A 17,405-nucleotide genomic window follows, 5' to 3' on the forward strand; every position below is an offset into this window, starting at 1 on the left:
TGATGTTCTCATATTCTGTTATTGGAAGGTTAGTGGGTGTTTTTTTCCTGGAAGGTCTGTTAATGAATGTTCCAGTCAGCGATGTTTGCAATCTGTCCCTCCTCCCCCTAAACACACAAGGCAAACCAAGCTCAGGGGCTTTGTGAAAATCAAGGCCAGAGTGTGCAGGCCTCCTGGAGAAGAGATGGGCATTTCAAAATTAAACGGGGAAGGTGAGGAGGTGGTAATATCACTCACTGGGCCTAGTAGTGGCAGATGGAGTTTAATTTAGACGAATGTGAGGTATTGGATTTGGTAACTCAAACAAGAGCAGGACCTATACAATTAAAAGTAGGGTGTTTGGCAATGTTGCAGAACAGAGACCTCGGACGTCTGGTTTAATTCTTTAAAATGTGTATCTCAAAGAGATCGTGTGGTTGAGAAGGTGTTTAACACACTTTCCTCATTGGTCAGACCTTCGAGTTTCGGAATTGGGACGTCATGTTGAGGTTGCACAAGACATTGGTGAGACGTCTTCTGGAATACTATGTCCAGTCTGGTCACCCTGCCCGCTCATTCCATAGGCACACCACTCTCTGGGTGAAAACGCTGCCCCTTAGGTCACTTTTAAATGTTTCCCCTCTCATCTTAAAACTATGTCCTCTATTTATGATCTCCCCGTACCCTTAGAAAATACCTTGACTATTCACTTTGGTATTATTGACCTTGATATTATTAAGCTGGAGAGGGTTCAGAAGAGATTAACCAGGATGTTGCTAGGAATGGAGGGAATACGCTATAAGGAGAGGCTGGATAGGCTCGGACATTTTTCCCTGAAGAGTATGAGATTGAGGGGGTTGACGTTACGGAGGCTTATATAATCATGAGGGGTACAGAAAAGCTGAAAGGCCAATGTCTTTCGCCTAGAGTGGGGGAGTCAAGACGGGGAGATATTTTAAGGTAGGAGGAGAGAGGTTTGAAAAAGTCATGGGAGGTAATTATTTTAAACAGAAGCTGGTCTGAGTGGAATGAACTTCCAGAGGAAGTGGTGGAAGTGAGTGCAGTTACAACGGTTAACAGACGTTTATATCAGTACATGGATAAAAAAAAAAATCAGTTTGGATGGTGCTGTGAGCAGCTGCCCTCTCCCTCTCTGAATTAATCCCTGTTGGTTTTCACCCTCTGCCAATGCCTGTGCAGTGGCAAGGGGTAGCCAGCAGAGGGTGGCATTGCATCACTTTAAGCATCACAGAGCCTGCCAGACCTGCCCCACACAGAGACACAAAGATACACACACAGGAATTGTTCGGACACGGAGTGAAGCTCATCTCGTAATTGAACCTAAACACCAAGAAAAGCTCAATTCTTCTCGAACACTTTTAAAATCTGAGTGACAGAGAACTCCCAAATTCCACTGTTTAAATAAAAACATCAATTTATTTTTTAACTCGGAAAGTGAACATTTTACATCAACTATTCACAACTCTGAGATGCCCTTTCTCTTAACTGCTTATTACCCAACTCAGCTCTATAACGATATACGCTTTCAATAAGACATTTATGAAAATCACATCAATGTAATTTCAAAATCACACAACAACTGTGGTCTATGTGTCTTCTTGCGGCGGTGAATCTCCCTGGATCATCATCTTTCTGTTTACTGTGAATATGCTCCATTTAAAAAGGTACCTTTGATAGAGAGTGCTTTCCAATTTCTTGGATCTGTGTTGATGGCATTTGCTCTGTCTGCAATTTTTAAAATGCCTGCATTTTTATTATCCACAACATTGGAGAATGGATATTTTTAATATCCACAACATTGGTTCGATTTTTGAAAAACAGTAAATTCAAACTTGATTTGGTTTTAGCATATTGGGGCATAATTTAAACTGACTGGTAAAATTTGAATTGTTGTCCAAACAGCAACCAACTCAGGGATTTATTTCACAATCAAATGTGACATATTTTCAGTTGTCCTTGACACTCTGGATCTGCCATTCTCTCATGTACACAGATGATTGGAAGCTCTCAGTTTAGAACAGTATTCACTCTCTCTTAAAGGTACAGGACACACTTTCAACTTCATCACATTAATACCATGACATCAATACAGATAAGCAAAGCCTATCCGGATTTCTCTTGCCCCATGGTTTGTCAATGTTTCATTCACTGTGTCTGGTGTGTGTCAGGATTATGGTTGGTCTGTTGACAGCAAGTCATTATTCGACTTCCTCCGTGGTAATATAGCAGTATTTCACTTGCTCACACTAATGAGTGGGGCAGGATTTCCGTTGTTTCTTGGGGAATGTGATGCTATGACAATCTCAATGTTTGTAAATGGCACCAAACCTGGAAGAACTGTGAAGTCTATGGAGGACAGTGTGGAAAACTAACAGGAGAGTGACACGATGGTGTAGTTTTCGAGCAGATGGGGATCAATGCAGAGCAGTGTGAGGTGATGCACTTTGGTAGGAAGGGCATTGAAAGACAAAACACAACAGGCTGCAACGTTACAAACGGGGTGCAGAAGCAGAGAATGTTGCGTGTGTCCAAGCACAGATTATTGAAGATGTCAGGACAAGTGGGGAGAGCAGTAAAGAAAACAGATTAGTTTCGGTGTCTGAGCTGTTTACAGGAGGTGGTGGAGGAGGGAGTCACCGTGCTCCCTCCCTGGGAGGTGATGGTGATGATGTGTTGTCAGCCCACCCTCCTGCCCACCGAGACTGTGGGGATTCCATTTGTACCAGTTCGACACAAAAGGGAGATGGCATCAGGGCCACGGCTTCTAAGTTGTGCCGGGGGGAAACGGAGCTGCCAGTGGGTTTAAAGTGAGAATTGCCCTTCACGGAACATTGCTCATTACTCGGTCGGTGGGACGTGGATGTTTCAGAATCTCCACACGAGGTGTCCCTGTCCTCTCCGGCTCGTACCAGGGTCCTCCCCACATTGCAGGGGGCGTGATATAATGGATATCGGGCACTCCACCCACCGGCTTGGCCCTTTCTGTCCTATTCCAGGCTGTTTTTCTTGGAACGGAAGAAGGGGAGGGAGGGAGTGAGGGTGGGAATGGGTGGCCCTGCTGTTCGTGCTGGTGTCGGTGGGGGTGGGGGGGAGATATGGTGAGGTGTCTGGATGGAGTCAGTCCACAATGTTGTATCCATGCAGTGTTATTGGTATGGGAATGGGATAAAGTGGAGGGAAGAGAGAGAGAGAGAGTGGGAGAGAGAGGAAGAGATGGAGAGAGAGAGTTGGGGGTGGAGAGGGAAGGTGCTGCATGCAGTTGTGAGAGTGATGGACCATGAGCCTTGTTCGGGGGTAGGTGCTATAACAGACATAATGTGAGCGTGAGGGAGCTGAGAGAATACGGTAACCCTTATCCCGGCAGAGCGGGGAAGGTTATTGATGCTTGTCCTGTATTACATGACATTTCCTCAGACTGCAGATACTGCACTGAGCAGGTTGGGGAGCTCAGACCATGCTCGGTGGGTTTGGTGCTGTGGCCCCTATGGGAAACAAATGGTCCCCCTCTGTACTAGCCCATCCACCAGGACCTCCGTGTCCCTGTTGACAAACAATGTTGTAATTGCCCATTATCTGCCATGCTCAGCGTAAACTGTGCAGGGCAGCTCCAAAAATTCAAACATGCGTCCATTAGCCTTTTATAGATGGCACCAGTGTCAGCGATCACGGAATATCCAGGGGTACCCGGGCGATGGTGAGTACCTCAAGCTATGATGGGTGGGAGAATCGGGCTGGCATTGAATTAGAGGGACACAATTGGGTGGGTTGGGTAGTTAATGAGGTGAGTCCGATAACATAGCAACAGGAAATTAGCTCAGCCTCGTATGGAAGATCCCGCTGTCAAACTCAATGAAAATGTCACTGAGAGAAATTATTGTTAGACTCTGCCCAATGAGACATCGATTCTGTTGAAACCAATTCCAGTTACAAAGCTGCAGAACATATGCTCATCTGACGTCACACCAATATCCCTTTTTCCCATCTTTCCTGGGAAGACTGGCTCGTGTTACAGGATGCTATCGTACTGTCTACATTTCAGCACTCTGAAACCTGGGAACACATCCTTCCATGGCACTGTATCTCAGTCTTCCCCTCTCTGTCTATACCCCAAACCCCTCCCATGTGGTGATATTTAAACTGAATTGCCCGCCATCTCTCTCTGGCAGTGATGTTCACACCTACAGCACCCCCTTGTCATGACACAATGGAGATATGGATCTGTAAATGGATGGGAGCTGCACATCCTGTCACTTCTAATATGGGTTGCAAGTTTCCCCACACTGGGCATTGATCTAACACAGTGTTACTGAGCAATGCACTGGGGTGGTGTACATAGTCCTACATGCTGGGAGGTTAATTGCTCCTGGTTTTCAGATCAATGCACTGTGGTGGGGTACACAGTCCTACATGTTGGGAGGGTAATTGCTCCTGGTTTACAGATCAATGCACTGGGGTGGTGTAGACAGTCCGACATGGTGGGAGTGTAACTGCTCCTGGTTTTCAGATCAATGCACTGTGGTGGGGTACACAGTCCTACATGCTGGCAAGGTAACTGCTCCTGGTTTACAGATCAATGCACTGGGATGGTGTACACAGGCCTACATGCTGGGAGGGTAACTGCTCCTGGTTTACAGATTAATTCACGGGTGATCACTGCACAGGTCGCTGTGCTGGTCAGACTATCTGGTTGAGGTTTATAGAAAATGCAATGATGTGGTTTGTGTAGCTCCTTATGCTGGATGGATATTTGTTTCAGGTTCACACATTAGTGCCCTGCTGTGGTTTGCACAGCTCCCCGTACTGTACAGATATATGGTCTGGATTTATCGATCTGATCTGTGCAGTGTTCCACTCTGGACAGATTGCTGGATTGTATTGTCCAGTGCAATGGATGAATCTGGACAGATTGCTGGGTTGTACTGAGCAGTACACTGGCCTGGTCTGCACAGTGTTCCACGGTGAACACATAGCTCCCTCTGGGTGTATGGTGTCTGGGCTGGTTCTGTGCGGTGGATTGAGAATATGGTATATCTAACCCTTTCAGCTGATCTGGCGATGCTTTTAGTTCCCATTCCTGTTATTGGACCCTCCGTCTCTCACCCCATTAGTGTTACAGTGTGTCCAGGCACAGTATATCATGTTGATGGGGTGGGTAGGGGAGAAAGGCGATGGACAGGTCAAGGAGTTCCCCGGAACGTTCTGTCCCCAACATTCTATAACTGACATTCCCCGGAACGTTCTGTCCCCAACATTCTATAACTGACATTCCCCAGAACGTTCTGTCCCCAACATTCTATAACTGACATTCCCCGGAACGTTCTGTCCCCAAAATTCTATAACTGACATTCCCCAGAACGTTCTGTCCCCAATATTCTATAGCTGACATTCCCCGGAACGTTCTGTCCTCAACATTCTATAACTGACATCCCCCAGAACGTTCTGTCCTTGACATTGTTTGTGAACGGCCCGACGTCAGTGCATTTGACAAGCGATAAGATCCCAAGGGAAGAAATCCCGTTCCAGGGAGACGGAGACACTGTGCCGAAGGCCCCACAGGCACTTAAAGGGGTGAATACGTTTTCCCTGCGTTTACATTTCTTCACGACACAGGATCGACCACAATTTAAACCAAAATACAAGAATTTCCAAACTCCGTTTGTCTTCAGGAAACTGGGAGAGAAGCCTTCAGGACAGCACCGGTTTCACCCTCCATATTAGGAACTGGGAAGGAGTGACCTGCGTCTGCTCTCGAGTGATCGAGTGTGTGGGAATGTTTTAGAAACCATCTGTCCTTATGGATGTGTCTCTGTGTGTTTGGGAAGGGAGTGTTTCTTGTGGTTTATGTCACATTTTTGTCAGTAATTCCGACGTTCCCATTTGTTATTCCAGTTCCGATTATTTTAATAAATCCCTGAATACAGGAACACATTTCAAAATCTCACTGGGTCCCCAATCAAACGGGACCCTTTGCCTCCAGGCTGATGGATAATGTGTTTGTTTTCCTTCCTCACAGTTAACGTAGTGACCATCTACGTCCTGCTTTATAAAGATTGTGGATTGTCTCCATGTGTCAGACGTTACCTGGGGGCCATGGCAGCGGCGGATCTCCTGGTCATTATCCTCGACCTGATACTGAGACACATTCCCATTGTTTATCAGGAACAGTTTTATTTCCTGGTGTACTCCGTCCCCGTGTGCAATATCCACGCCGTCCTGCTTTATGCAGCCACTGACTGCTCTGTCTGGTTCACCGTCACTTTCACTTTTGATCGGTTTGTGGCCATTTGTTGCCAGAAGCTGAAAAGTAAATATTGCAGTGAGAAAACGGCGGCTGTGGTTCTGGGAGCAGTGACTGTGCTGAGCTGTTTAAAGAACATTTCCTGGTATTTTATGCTCACGGCTCGGTATTGGCTGGTGAACCGCCCCTGGTTTTGTAATGTAATACTCGCTGTTCGTTACTCCAGTGTCTGGGTCACAGTCGAGTTCCTCCACCACATTCTAACCCCGTGTGTCCCATTTCTCCTGATTCTGCTGCTCAATGTTCTCACCGTCAGACACATTGTAGTGACCAGCAGAGCCCGCAGGAGACTCCGCGCTCACTCCAATGGGGACGCTCAGTCTGACACAGAAATGAGAAACAGAAAAAAATCCATCATTTTACTTTTTGTGATCTCGGCCAATTTCATCCTGTTGTGGTCAACGTTAATGCTGTATTCTATATGGTACCGGATGTGGAATATTGTGAATACCCCTGTGTCTCTCCATCCCTTTGTGCAGGAATTGGGCTTCATGCTGCAGCTCCTCAGTTGCTGCACAAACACCGCGATTTACTCCGTGACCCAGACTAAGTTCAGGCAGCAGCTGAAGAATGTGCTGAAATATCCCTTCACCCAAATCTATCCATCCATCATATTCCCTCATTAATCACACCATCCGGGATTTTCTCATTTCAGTTCAGTGTTTCTGCGGTGGAGCAGCCTGTCGCTATGGTAACAGACTGAGGGTAGCGCTGGTTGGTCCATCCTTATCCCACAGGGGGGTTACATGGACACAGTTCAATGTTTCTCACAACTCAGAGGCCAGTGAGAAAAGGCACCATCCCACTGACTGTATCCATCACTTCCATTTGTAAACAATAAAAATGTTCATTAAAGCGTGCCGAGCAGCAAAGTGACCGATGTTGTTGTGTGTCTTTGTGTTGGAAAAGCTGAGCTGGAGAGAGACAGACTCAGCCCCAAGTCCTGGTCCTCAGGGAAGGGGAGAACACCGGTACCTGAGCTCAGGAGCTGGGTTTAGCTCCCTCTATCCCCCCCCCCACTCCAACCCGGCCTCCCCATTTCTGCTCCCCCACTCTTTCTCCTCAATTCTCTCCCTCTCTCTCACCACCTCTTGCTTTCACTCTCCCTCGTTCCCCCTCTCACACACACACCCAAACCCGTTTTCTCCACCTGCCTCCACTCATCCTTTTCCCCTCGCCCTCACTCTCACTGTCCTGCCGTCTCTGTCTCCCTCCCGCAGTTCCATCTCTGCCCCAATTTCTCCTCTTCCCACATCTCCCCCTCCCCCACACGCAGCCTCACGGCCAATCCCCCCCCCCCCCCCCTCCACTGCCCAGTCTCTGCGTCAGAGGGAGAGGGAATGACCAGGGAAACAGATTGTCTCAGGCAGAGAGGGAGGGAGGGACAGGAGGGAGGGAGATTCAGTTAGACAGAAACGGAGGGAGGAGGGGAGAGAGAGAAGCCCAGGGAGGGGGGGGTGCGAGAGTGAGAAAAGGTGGAGAAAGAGTGAAGGAACGGGGGGAGAGAGAGAGGGGAACAAGGGAGAGATAAGGTGAGGGAGGGCGAGAGAGAGACGGGGAGAAGATAATGAGAGACAGAGATGAGAGAGAGTGAGACTGAGTGTGTCGCGGGGGGGCGAGGCAGATAGAAATGGGGAGGTGAGAGAGAAAAGGGCAAGTCTTGGAGAGAGGGACAGGAGCGAAAAAGGGGACGAGAGAGGGAGAGAGGGATGAGAGATAGAGGGCGGGGCAAAAAAGAGCGGGATGGCAACAGAGAGATAGAGGAGGCGAGAGAGTTAGAGAGATAGAGAAAAGAGAGAGGGAGATAGAAGGAAAGGGAGAGAGAGAGAGCGAGAAAGAGGGATGAAGAGAGAAAGAGAGGGGCAAGGGAGAGGGTGAGAGAGTGAATAAGAGGGCGAGTGAGAGAGAGAGGGTGAGAGAGAGAGTGTGTGAGGGCGAGAGAGAGTGGGCAAGAGAGAGTTAGAGTGTGTGAGAGAATGATGATGTGTGCGTGAGAGAGAGAAAGACGGGACGAGAGAGGCATAGAGGCGAGAGAGAGGGAGTGAGAGGGAGGAGGGCAAGAGAGAGACGGAGGGGCAAGGAGAGGGGGAGAGAGAAAGAAGGAGCGAGAGAGGGAGGCGGTAAGAGAGCGATAAAGACAGATTGGCAAGAAAGAGAGATTGGGGGGACGAGAGTGAGAGGGAGAAACAGAGATAGAAGGAGCAAGAGATAGAGAAACAGGTTTCCAGAGACAGGGGGAGGCAAAGAGAGATAGAGGGGGTGAGACAGAAGCGTCGAAAGAGAGGGGGTGAAGGAGAGAGAAAGGGGATGAGGGAGAGAGAGGTGGGAAGAGATGTGGGGAAGAGAGAGAGGGGAGATAGAGAGCGAAGGCAAGGCAGAGAGTGAGGGCAAGAAAGAGAGAGAGATTGTGATGGGCGGAGAGAGAGAGCGAGAGCGAGAGAGAGATATTCAGATGGTGAGAGAGACGAGAGAGAGAGGAAGGGCAAGAAGGAGAGAGGGCTTCGAGAGAGGGGGTTTGAAAAAGAGGGGCGGGAGAGAGAGAGGGTGACAGCGAGAGCACAGGGGCAAGAGACGGCGATATAGAAAGAGAGAGAGAGAGACAGAGAAATAAACAGTGAGAGGGAGAAAAGAAACGAGAGAGAGAGAATAATAGGACAGAAGAGCGTCGGTGAGAGCAAGAGAGAGAGAGAAGAGATTGGTCGAGAGAGGGGCGCGCGTGTGTGAAAGAGAGAGAGACAAGGAGAGAGAGAGACGGGGGCGAGAACGAGAGAGGGAGGAGAGAGAGGGAGATGAGGCGACAGTAACTCGAGAGAGAGTGAGTGAGCAAGGAGGGTTGGGTCTCGAGAGAGAGAGTAAGAGAGAGACGTACGGAGGTGCGAGATGGTGAGGAGAGAGTGCCAGAGCGAGAGTGGGCGAGAGTGAGAATGTGGAGGGAGAGTGAAGGAGCAGGGAAAGAGAGACGGGGTGGGGCGAGAGAGTGTGAGGGGCGAGAGAGAGGGTGGGGGTGAGAGAGAGGGTGGGGAGAGAGAGGGGTGAGAGAGAGAGAGGGGGTTGGGAGAGAGGCCTGTGTGGGAGGGGGCGGTGTTGTCCGGGGTTTGGGGAGGGGGCGGTGTTGGACGGGGTTGGGAAGATGGCAGTGTTGGAAGGTGTTAGGGAGAGGGGTGCGGTATTGGACGGGGTTGGGGACGGGGCAGTGTTGGACGGGGTTGGGGGAGAGGGAGTAGTTGGACGGGATTGGAGAAGGGGCAGTGTTGTCTGGGGAAGGGGAGGGGACAGTGTTTCCCGGGGAGGGGAGAGGGGGCGGTATTGGACAGTTTTGTGGAGGGGGCGGTATTGGACGGGGTTGGGAAGGGTGCGGTGTTGTCCAGGGAGGGTGGGAGGGTAACGGTGTTAGACGGGTTTGGGAAACGGCGGGGTTGGACGGGGTTGTGGGAGGGGGCAGTTTGGACAGGGTTGGGGGAGGGGTCGGTTTTGGACGGGGTAGCGGGAGGGTGGCGGTGTTCGACGGGAATGTGCAGGGGGCGATGTTGGACGGGGTTGGAGAAAGTGCGGTATTGGACAGGGTTGGGGAGGGGCAGTGTTTGATGGGGTGGCGGAGGGGGCAGATTTGGACGGGGTTAGGGAAGGGGCGGTGTTGGATGGGGTTGGGGAGGGTGGCGGTGTTGTCCGGGGAGGGGGTTGGGGGCGGTGTTGGACGGGGTTGGGGGAGCGGGTGTTGGCCGGTGTTGGCAGAGGGGGTCAGTGTTGGACGGGTTTGGGGAAGGGGGTGGTGTTGGATGGGGTTGGCGAGGGGGAGGTGTTATACGGGTTGTTGGAGGGGGAAATGTTGTCCGGGGAGGGGGGAGGGGGCGGTGTTGTCCGAGGAGGGGAGAGGGAGCGGTGGTGTACAGGGCTGGGGGAGGGGTGCGGTGTTGTCTGGGGAGGGTGGGAGGGAAACGGCGTTGGACGGGGTTGGGAAGGGGCTGTGTTGGACGAGGTTGTAGGAGGGGCCGTGTTGGATGGGATTGGGGGAGGGCGCGGTGTTGGACGGGGCTGGGGTGGGGGCGGTGTTGGATGGGGTTGGGGGGCGGTGTTTAACGGGGATTGCAGAGGAGGCAGTGTTGGAAGGAGTTAGGAATGGGGCGGTGTTGGATGGGGTTGGGGAAGGTTGCGGTGTTGTCCATGGAGGGGGTTGGGGTGGTGTTGGAGAGAGTTGGGGCGAGGGGTGGCGGAATTATACGGGGTTGGGGTGGGGGGCTTGGACGGTGTTGGCGGAGGGGATCGGTGTTGGACAGGGTTGGGGAAGGGGCTGGTCTTGGACGGGGTTGGGGAGGGGTGGTGTTGGACGGTGTTGTGGGAGGGGGCGGTGTTGTGCGGGGAGGAGGAGGGGGCGCAGTTGGACTGAGTTGTGGGAGGGGACGGTGTTGGACGGGGTTGGGGAGGGGCAGTGTGGACGGGGTTGTGGGAGTACGAGGTGTTGGACGGGGTTGGATAGGGAGCGGTGTTGGACGGGGTTGGGGAGGGGGCGGTGTTGTCTGGGGAGGGGAGGGAGCGGTGTTGGACGGGATTGGGGAGAGGGGGCAGAATTGGACGGGGTTGGGGATGGGGGCGTTGTTGGACGGTGTTTGGATGAGGGGGGCGGTGTTGGACGGGTTTCGGGAGGGGGCGGTGTTGGACGGGGTCGTGTGAAGGGGGCGGTGTTGGTTAGGGTTGAGGGGGAGGGGGCGGTGTTCGACGGGGTTGGGGGAAGGGGGTGGTGTTGTCCCGGGAGGCGAAGAGGGGGCGGTGTTGGACGGGTTTGGGGAGGGGCCATTGTTGGTTGGGGTTGGGGAGGGGGCAGTGATGTCCAGGCACGGGGAGTGGGCGGTGTTGGACAGGGTTGGGGAGGGTGCGGTGTTGGATGGGGTAGGGTAGGAGGCAGTGAAGGACAGGGTTGGGGGAGGGGGTGGTATTGGACGGGGTTAGGGAGGGGACGGTGTTTGACGGGGCTGGAGGCATAGGGTCGGTGGTGGAAGTGGTTGGGGAGGGGGCAGTGTTGAACCAAGTATGATGACGGGGTCTGAGAGGGTCAGGCTGGGGGCGGTGTGTGGATGGCGGTGAGAGTCAGGCTTGGGCAGTTGGTGGATGGTGTTGTGGGTCAGTGCGGGGGCAGTGTGTGGACGGCATTGACGGTCAGGCTGGGGGTGATGTTGGACGGCGGTGAGGGTCAGGCTGGGGGTGGTGTTGGACGGTAGTGAGGATTAGTCTGGGGAAAGTCTGTCGATGGTGGTGAGGGTCAGGCTGGGAATGGTGTGTGGATGGCAGTGAGGGTCAGAGTGGGGGTGGTGTGTGGACGGCAGTGGGGGTCAGGCTGTGGGCGGTGTTGAATGGCGCAGAGGGTCAGCCTGGGGGCGATGTTGGATGGTAGTGATGGCCAGGCGGGGGGAAGTGTCAGGACGGCGGTGAGGGTCAGGCTGGGGGCGGTATGTCGACGGCGGTGGGGGCCAGTCTGGGGCAGTTTATTGACCGCAGTGAGGGTCAGGCTGGGGGCGGTGTTGGTTGGTGGTGAAGGTCAGGCTGTTGGAGGTGTTGAACGGCAGTGAGAGTCAGGCGGGGGATGGTGTGTCGACAGCGGTGAGGGTCAGGCTGTTGTCAGTGTGTGGACGCCTGTGAGAGTCGGTCTGGGAATGGTGTATGAACGGCAGTGAGTGTCAAGGTGGGTCGCTGTGTGGGTGACAATGATGGTCATGCTGCGGGCGTTGTTTGACGGCGCTGAGGGCCAGTCTGGTGCGGTGTGTGGACGGTAGTGGGGTCAGACTGGGGTGGTGTGGGGACTGCAGTGGTAGTCAGACTGCGGGTCGTATTGTATGGCGCAGAGGGTCAAGACAGCGGTGTTGTGTGGACGGCGGTGAGGGTCAAGATGTAGGTGGTGTTTGGATGGCGGTGAGGGTCAGGCTGGGGGCGGTGTTGGACGGCGGTGATGGTCAGGCTGGGGGCAGTATGTGGACAGCAGTGATGGTCACATTGTTGGCAGTGTGTGGACAGCGTTGAGGGACAGGCTGGGGCAGTGTGTCGGGGCAGTGAGCGGCAGGCGTGGTGCGGTTTTGGACAGCAGTGCGTGGACGGCAGTGAGGATCTTTCAGGGTCGTTGTGTGGACGGCGGTGAGGGTCAGGCATGAGTCGGTGTGCGGGTGGCAGTGAGGGTAAGGCTGGGGGTGATGTTGGACGGCGGTGAGGGTCAGGCTGGGGGTGGTGTTGGACGGTAGTGAGGATTAGTCTGGGGAAAGTCTGTCGATGGTGGTGAGGGTCAGGCTGGGAATGGTGTGTGGATGGCAGTGAGGGTCAGAGTGGGGGTGGTGTGTGGACGGCAGTGGGGGTCAGGCTGTGGGCGGTGTTGAATGGCGCAGAGGGTCAGCCTGGTGGCGATGTTGGATGGTAGTGATGGCCAGGCGGGGGGAAGTGTCAGGACGGCGGTGGGGGTCAGGCTGGGGACGGTTGTTTGGATAGTGGTGAGGGTCAGACTGGAGGCGGTGTTGGGCAGCGGTGACGGTCAGGCTGGGGGCAGTGTGTGGATGGCAGTGATGGTCAGAGTATTGGCAGTGTGTGGGGGGCAGTGAGGGTCAGGCTGGGGCCGGTGTGTGGACGGCAGTGAATGTCAGGCAGGGGGTGGTGTGTTGATGGCGATGAGGATCTAGCAGGGGTCGGTGTGAGGGCGGGACTAAGGGTAAGACTGGGCGTGGTGTTGGATCGCACTGAGGGTCAGATTGTTGGCGGAGTTGGACGGCGGTGTGGTCAGGCTGGGAATGGCGTGTGGGCGGGGTTGAGGTTCAGGCTGGGGGCGGTATGTCGACGGCGGTGGGGGCCAGTCTGGGGCAGTTTATTGACCGCAGTGAGGGTCAGGCTGGGGGCGGTGTTGGTTGGTGGTGAAGGTCAGGCTGTTGGAGGTGTTGAACGGCAGTGAGAGTCAGGCGGGGGATGGTGTGTCGACAGCGGTGAGGGTCAGGCTGTTGTCAGTGTGTGGACGCCTGTGAGAGTCGGTCTGGGAATGGTGTATGAACGGCAGTGAGTGTCAAGGTGGGTCGCTGTGTGGGTGACAATGATGGTCATGCTGCGGGCGTTGTTTGACGGCGCTGAGGGCCAGTCTGGTGCGGTGTGTGGACGGTAGTGGGGTCAGACTGGGGTGGTGTGGGGACTGCAGTGGTAGTCAGACTGCGGGTCGTATTGTATGGCGCAGAGGGTCAAGACAGCGGTGTTGTGTGGACGGCGGTGAGGGTCAGGATGTAGGTGGTGTTTGGATGGCGGTGAGGGTCAGGCTGGGGGCGATGTTGGACGGCGGTGATGGTCAGGCTGGGGGCAGTATGTGGACAGCAGTGATGGTCACATTGTTGGCAGTGTGTGGACAGCGTTGAGGGACAGGCTGGGGCAGTGTGTCGGGGCAGTGAGCGGCAGGCGTGGTGCGGTTTTGGACAGCAGTGAGGGTCAAGCTGGGGGCAGTGTGTGGACGGCAGTGATGGCCACATTGTTGGCAGTGTGTAGCCAGCAGTGAGGGACAGACTGTGGTCGGTGCGTAGGGGCCAGTGAGAGTCATGCTGGAGCCAGTGCGTGGACGGCAGTGAGGATCTTTCAGGGTCGTTGTGTGGACGGCGGTGAGGGTCAGGCATGAGTCGGTGTGCGGGTGGCAGTGAGGGTAAGGCTGGGCGTGGTGTTGGACGGCGGTCAGGGTCAGTTTGGGCGTGGTGTTGGATGGTGGTGAGGGACAGACTGTTGGCGGTGTTGGACAGCGGTGAGGTTCAGGCTGGGGACGTTGTGTCGACGGCGGTGAGGGTCAGGCTGCGGACGGTGTGTGGACGGTTGTGAGGGTCAGGCGAGGGCTGGTGTTGAACGGTGGTGAGTGTCATGATGGGGCAGTGTTCAACGGCAGTGTGGGTCAGTCTGGTCTCCGCGTGTGGATGGCAGTGAAGGTCAGGCAAGGGGCAATGCGTGGGCGGCTGTGAGGGTCAGGCTGGGGGTGGTGTCTGGACGGCGGTTTGGGCCAGGTTTGGGGCGGTGTTGGGTGGTGGTGAGGTTCAGACTGATGACGGTGTTGGACGGAAGGGAGGGACAGGTTGGGGGCACTGTATGGACGGCAGTGAAGGTTGGGCTGGGGGCGATATTGGACGGCGGTGAGATTCAGGCTGGGACGGTGTTAAACCGCGGTGCGGGTCAGGCTCGGGCGGTGTGTGGACAGCGGTGAGGGGCAGGCAGAGAGACGATGTGTGGGCGGCTGTGCGGGTCAGGCTGGTGTGGTGTTTTGCCAGCAGTGAGGGTTGGGCTGGGAGCGATGTTGGACGGCGGTGAGGGTTAGGCTGGGGGCGGTGAGTGTCAGGCACGGAGTCGGTTTTTTTTGAGGAGTGGTGAGTGTCAGACTGTGGGCAGAGTGTCGGGGGCGGTGAGTGTCAGGCTGGGATGTGGTGTGTGGGGTGTGGTGAGGGTCAGGTTGGGGGTTAAGTGTTGGTGCAGTGAATGTCAGTCTGTGTGCGGTGTGTGGACGGTGGTTAGGGTCAGGCTGTGGGTAGTATTGAATGGCGGTGAGGGTCAGGCTGGGGGCAGTGAGGATCAGGCTGGGGGCGGTTTGGTTGGGGATTGGTGAGTGGCAGACTGTAGCTGGTGTGTCGGTGCAGTGAGGGTCAGGCTGGGGGCGGTGTGCTGACGGCACTGAGAATCAGGCTGTAGTCGGTTTGTGGGGGCAGTGAGGGTCAGGCTGGTGGCAGTATTTAGATGGCAGTGAGGGTCAGGGTAGGGGCGATGTGTGGACGGCGGTGGGGATCAGGCAGGGGGCAGTGTGAGGACAGCAGTGAGGGTCAGGCTGGGAGGCGGTATTTGTATGGCAGTGAGGGTCGGGCTGGGTTCGATATTCGACGGCGGTGAGGGTCAGGCTTGGGGCAGTGTGTGGATGCCAGTGATGGTCAGATTATTGGCAGTGTGTGGGGGGCACTGAGAGTCAGGCTGTGGCCGATGTGTGGACGGCAGTGAATGTCAGGCAGGGAGTGGTGTGTTGATGGCGATGAGGGTCAAGCAGGGGTCAGTGTGTGGAGGGCAGTGAGGGTCAAGCAGGGGTCGGTGTGAGGGCAGTAGTGAGGGTGAGACTGGGCGTGGTGTTGGATCGCACTGAGGGTCAGTTTGTTGGCGGACTTGGACCGCGGTGTGGTCAGGCTGGGGATGGCGTGTGGGCAGGGTTGAGGTTCAGGCTGGGGGCGGTATGTCGACGGCGGTGAGAGCCTGTCTGGGGCAGATTGTGGACCGCAGTGAGGGTCAGGCTGGGGGCAGTGTTGGTCGGTGGTGAAGGTCAGGCTGTTGCTGGTGTTGAACGGCAGTAAGAGTCAGGCGTGGGATGGTATGTCGACAGCGGTGAGGGTCAGGCTGTTGTCAGTGTGTGGACGGCTGTGAGCGTCAGGCTGGGAATGGTGTATGGACGGCAGTGAGTGTCAAGGTGGGTCGCTGTGTTGGTGACAACGATGGTCAGGCTGGGGGCGTTAATTGACGGCGCTGAGGGCCAGTCTGGTGCGGTGTGTGGACGGCAGTGAGGGTCAGACTGCGGGCGGTGTGTGGACGGCAGTGGGAGTCAGACTGTGGGTGGTGTTGAATGACGCAGAGGGTAATGATAGTGGCGTTGTGTGGACGGCGGTGAGGGTCAGCCTGTGGGTGGTGTGTGGATGGCGGTGAGGGTCAGGCTGGGGGCGATGTTGGACGGCGGTGATGGTCAGGCTGGGTCAGTATATGGACAGCAGTGATGGTCACATTGTTGGCAGTGTGTGGACAGTGGTGAGGGACAGGCTTGGGGAAGTCTGTCGGGGCAGTGAGCGTCAGGCGGGGAACGGTTTTGTATAGTGGTGAGGGTCAGGCTGGGGGCAGCGTGTGGACCGCAGTGATGGCCACATTGTTGGCAGTGTGTGGCAAGCGGTGAGGGACAGGCTGGGGGCGGTGTGTGTGGGCCAGTGAGTGTCAGTCTGGGTGCGGTGTGTGGACGGTGGTTAGGCTCAGGCTGGGGGCAGTATTGAATGGCAGTTAGGGTCAGGCTGGGGGCAGTGAGGATCAGGCTGGAGGCGGTTTGGTTGGGGATTGGTGAGTGTCAGACTGTAGCCAGTGTTTCGGTGCAGTGAGGCTCAGGCTGGGGGTGGTTTGCTGACGGCACTGAGAATCAGGCTGTAGTCGGTGTGTGGGGGTACAGTGAGGGTCAGGATGGTGGCAGTATTTGGATGGCAGTGAGGGTCGGGCTAGGGGCGATGTGTGGACGGCAGTGGGGGTCAGGCAGGGGGCGGTGTGAGGACAGTGGTGAGGGTCAGGCTGGGAGGCGGTGTTTGGACGGCAGTGAGGGTCGGGCTGGGGTCGATGTTCGACGGCCGTGAGGGTCAGGCTGGGGCGGTTTTTTGGTGAGCGATGAGTGTCATACTGTGGGCGGTGTGTCGGGGGCAGTGAGGGTAAGGTTAGGGCTGTGTGTGGACGGTGGTGAGGGTCAGGCTGGGGGCAGTGTTGAACGGTGGTGAGGGTCAGGCTGAGAACAGTGTGCGGACGGCCCTGAGATTCAGGCTGTAGGTGGTGTGTCGGGGGAAGTGAGGGTCAGGCTGGGGGCGATGTTGGACGTTGGTGAGGGTCAGGTTGGGGGCGGTGTGCTGACGGCACAGACAGGCAGGCAGGCGGCGGAGTGTGGGGGCAGTGATGGTCAGGCTGGGGCCGGTATGTGGACGGCAGTGAAGGTCCGATTGGGGGCAGAGTGTGGACGGCAGTGAGGTTCAGGCAGGGGGCGGTGTGTGGACAGCCGTGAGAGTAAGGCTGGGCGTGGTGTTGGATGGAGGTGAGGGTCATGTGGGGGTGGTGTATGGGTGGCGGTGAGGGTTAGGCGGAGGGGTGTGTGGGTGGCGGTGAGGGTAAGGCTGGGCATGGTGTTGGATTGCGGTGCAGGTCAGGCTTTTGGCGGTGTTGGACGGTGGTGAGGGTCAGGCTGGGGATGGTGTATCGATGGTGGTGAGGGTCAGGCTTGCGATCGCGTGTGGGCAGGGTTGAGGGTCAGGCTGCGAGCGGTGTTCGACGGCGGTGAGGGCCATTCTGGGACGGTGTGTGGACGGCAGTGGGGGTCAGGATGTGGGCGGTGTTGAACGGCGTTGAGGGTCAG

The sequence above is a fragment of the Chiloscyllium plagiosum genome, unplaced genomic scaffold (genome assembly GCF_037043375.1).
Source record: "Chiloscyllium plagiosum isolate Xiang-an unplaced genomic scaffold, Cpla_swu_hap1 HiC_scaffold_51, whole genome shotgun sequence".
Lineage (NCBI taxonomy): Eukaryota > Metazoa > Chordata > Chondrichthyes > Orectolobiformes > Hemiscylliidae > Chiloscyllium > Chiloscyllium plagiosum.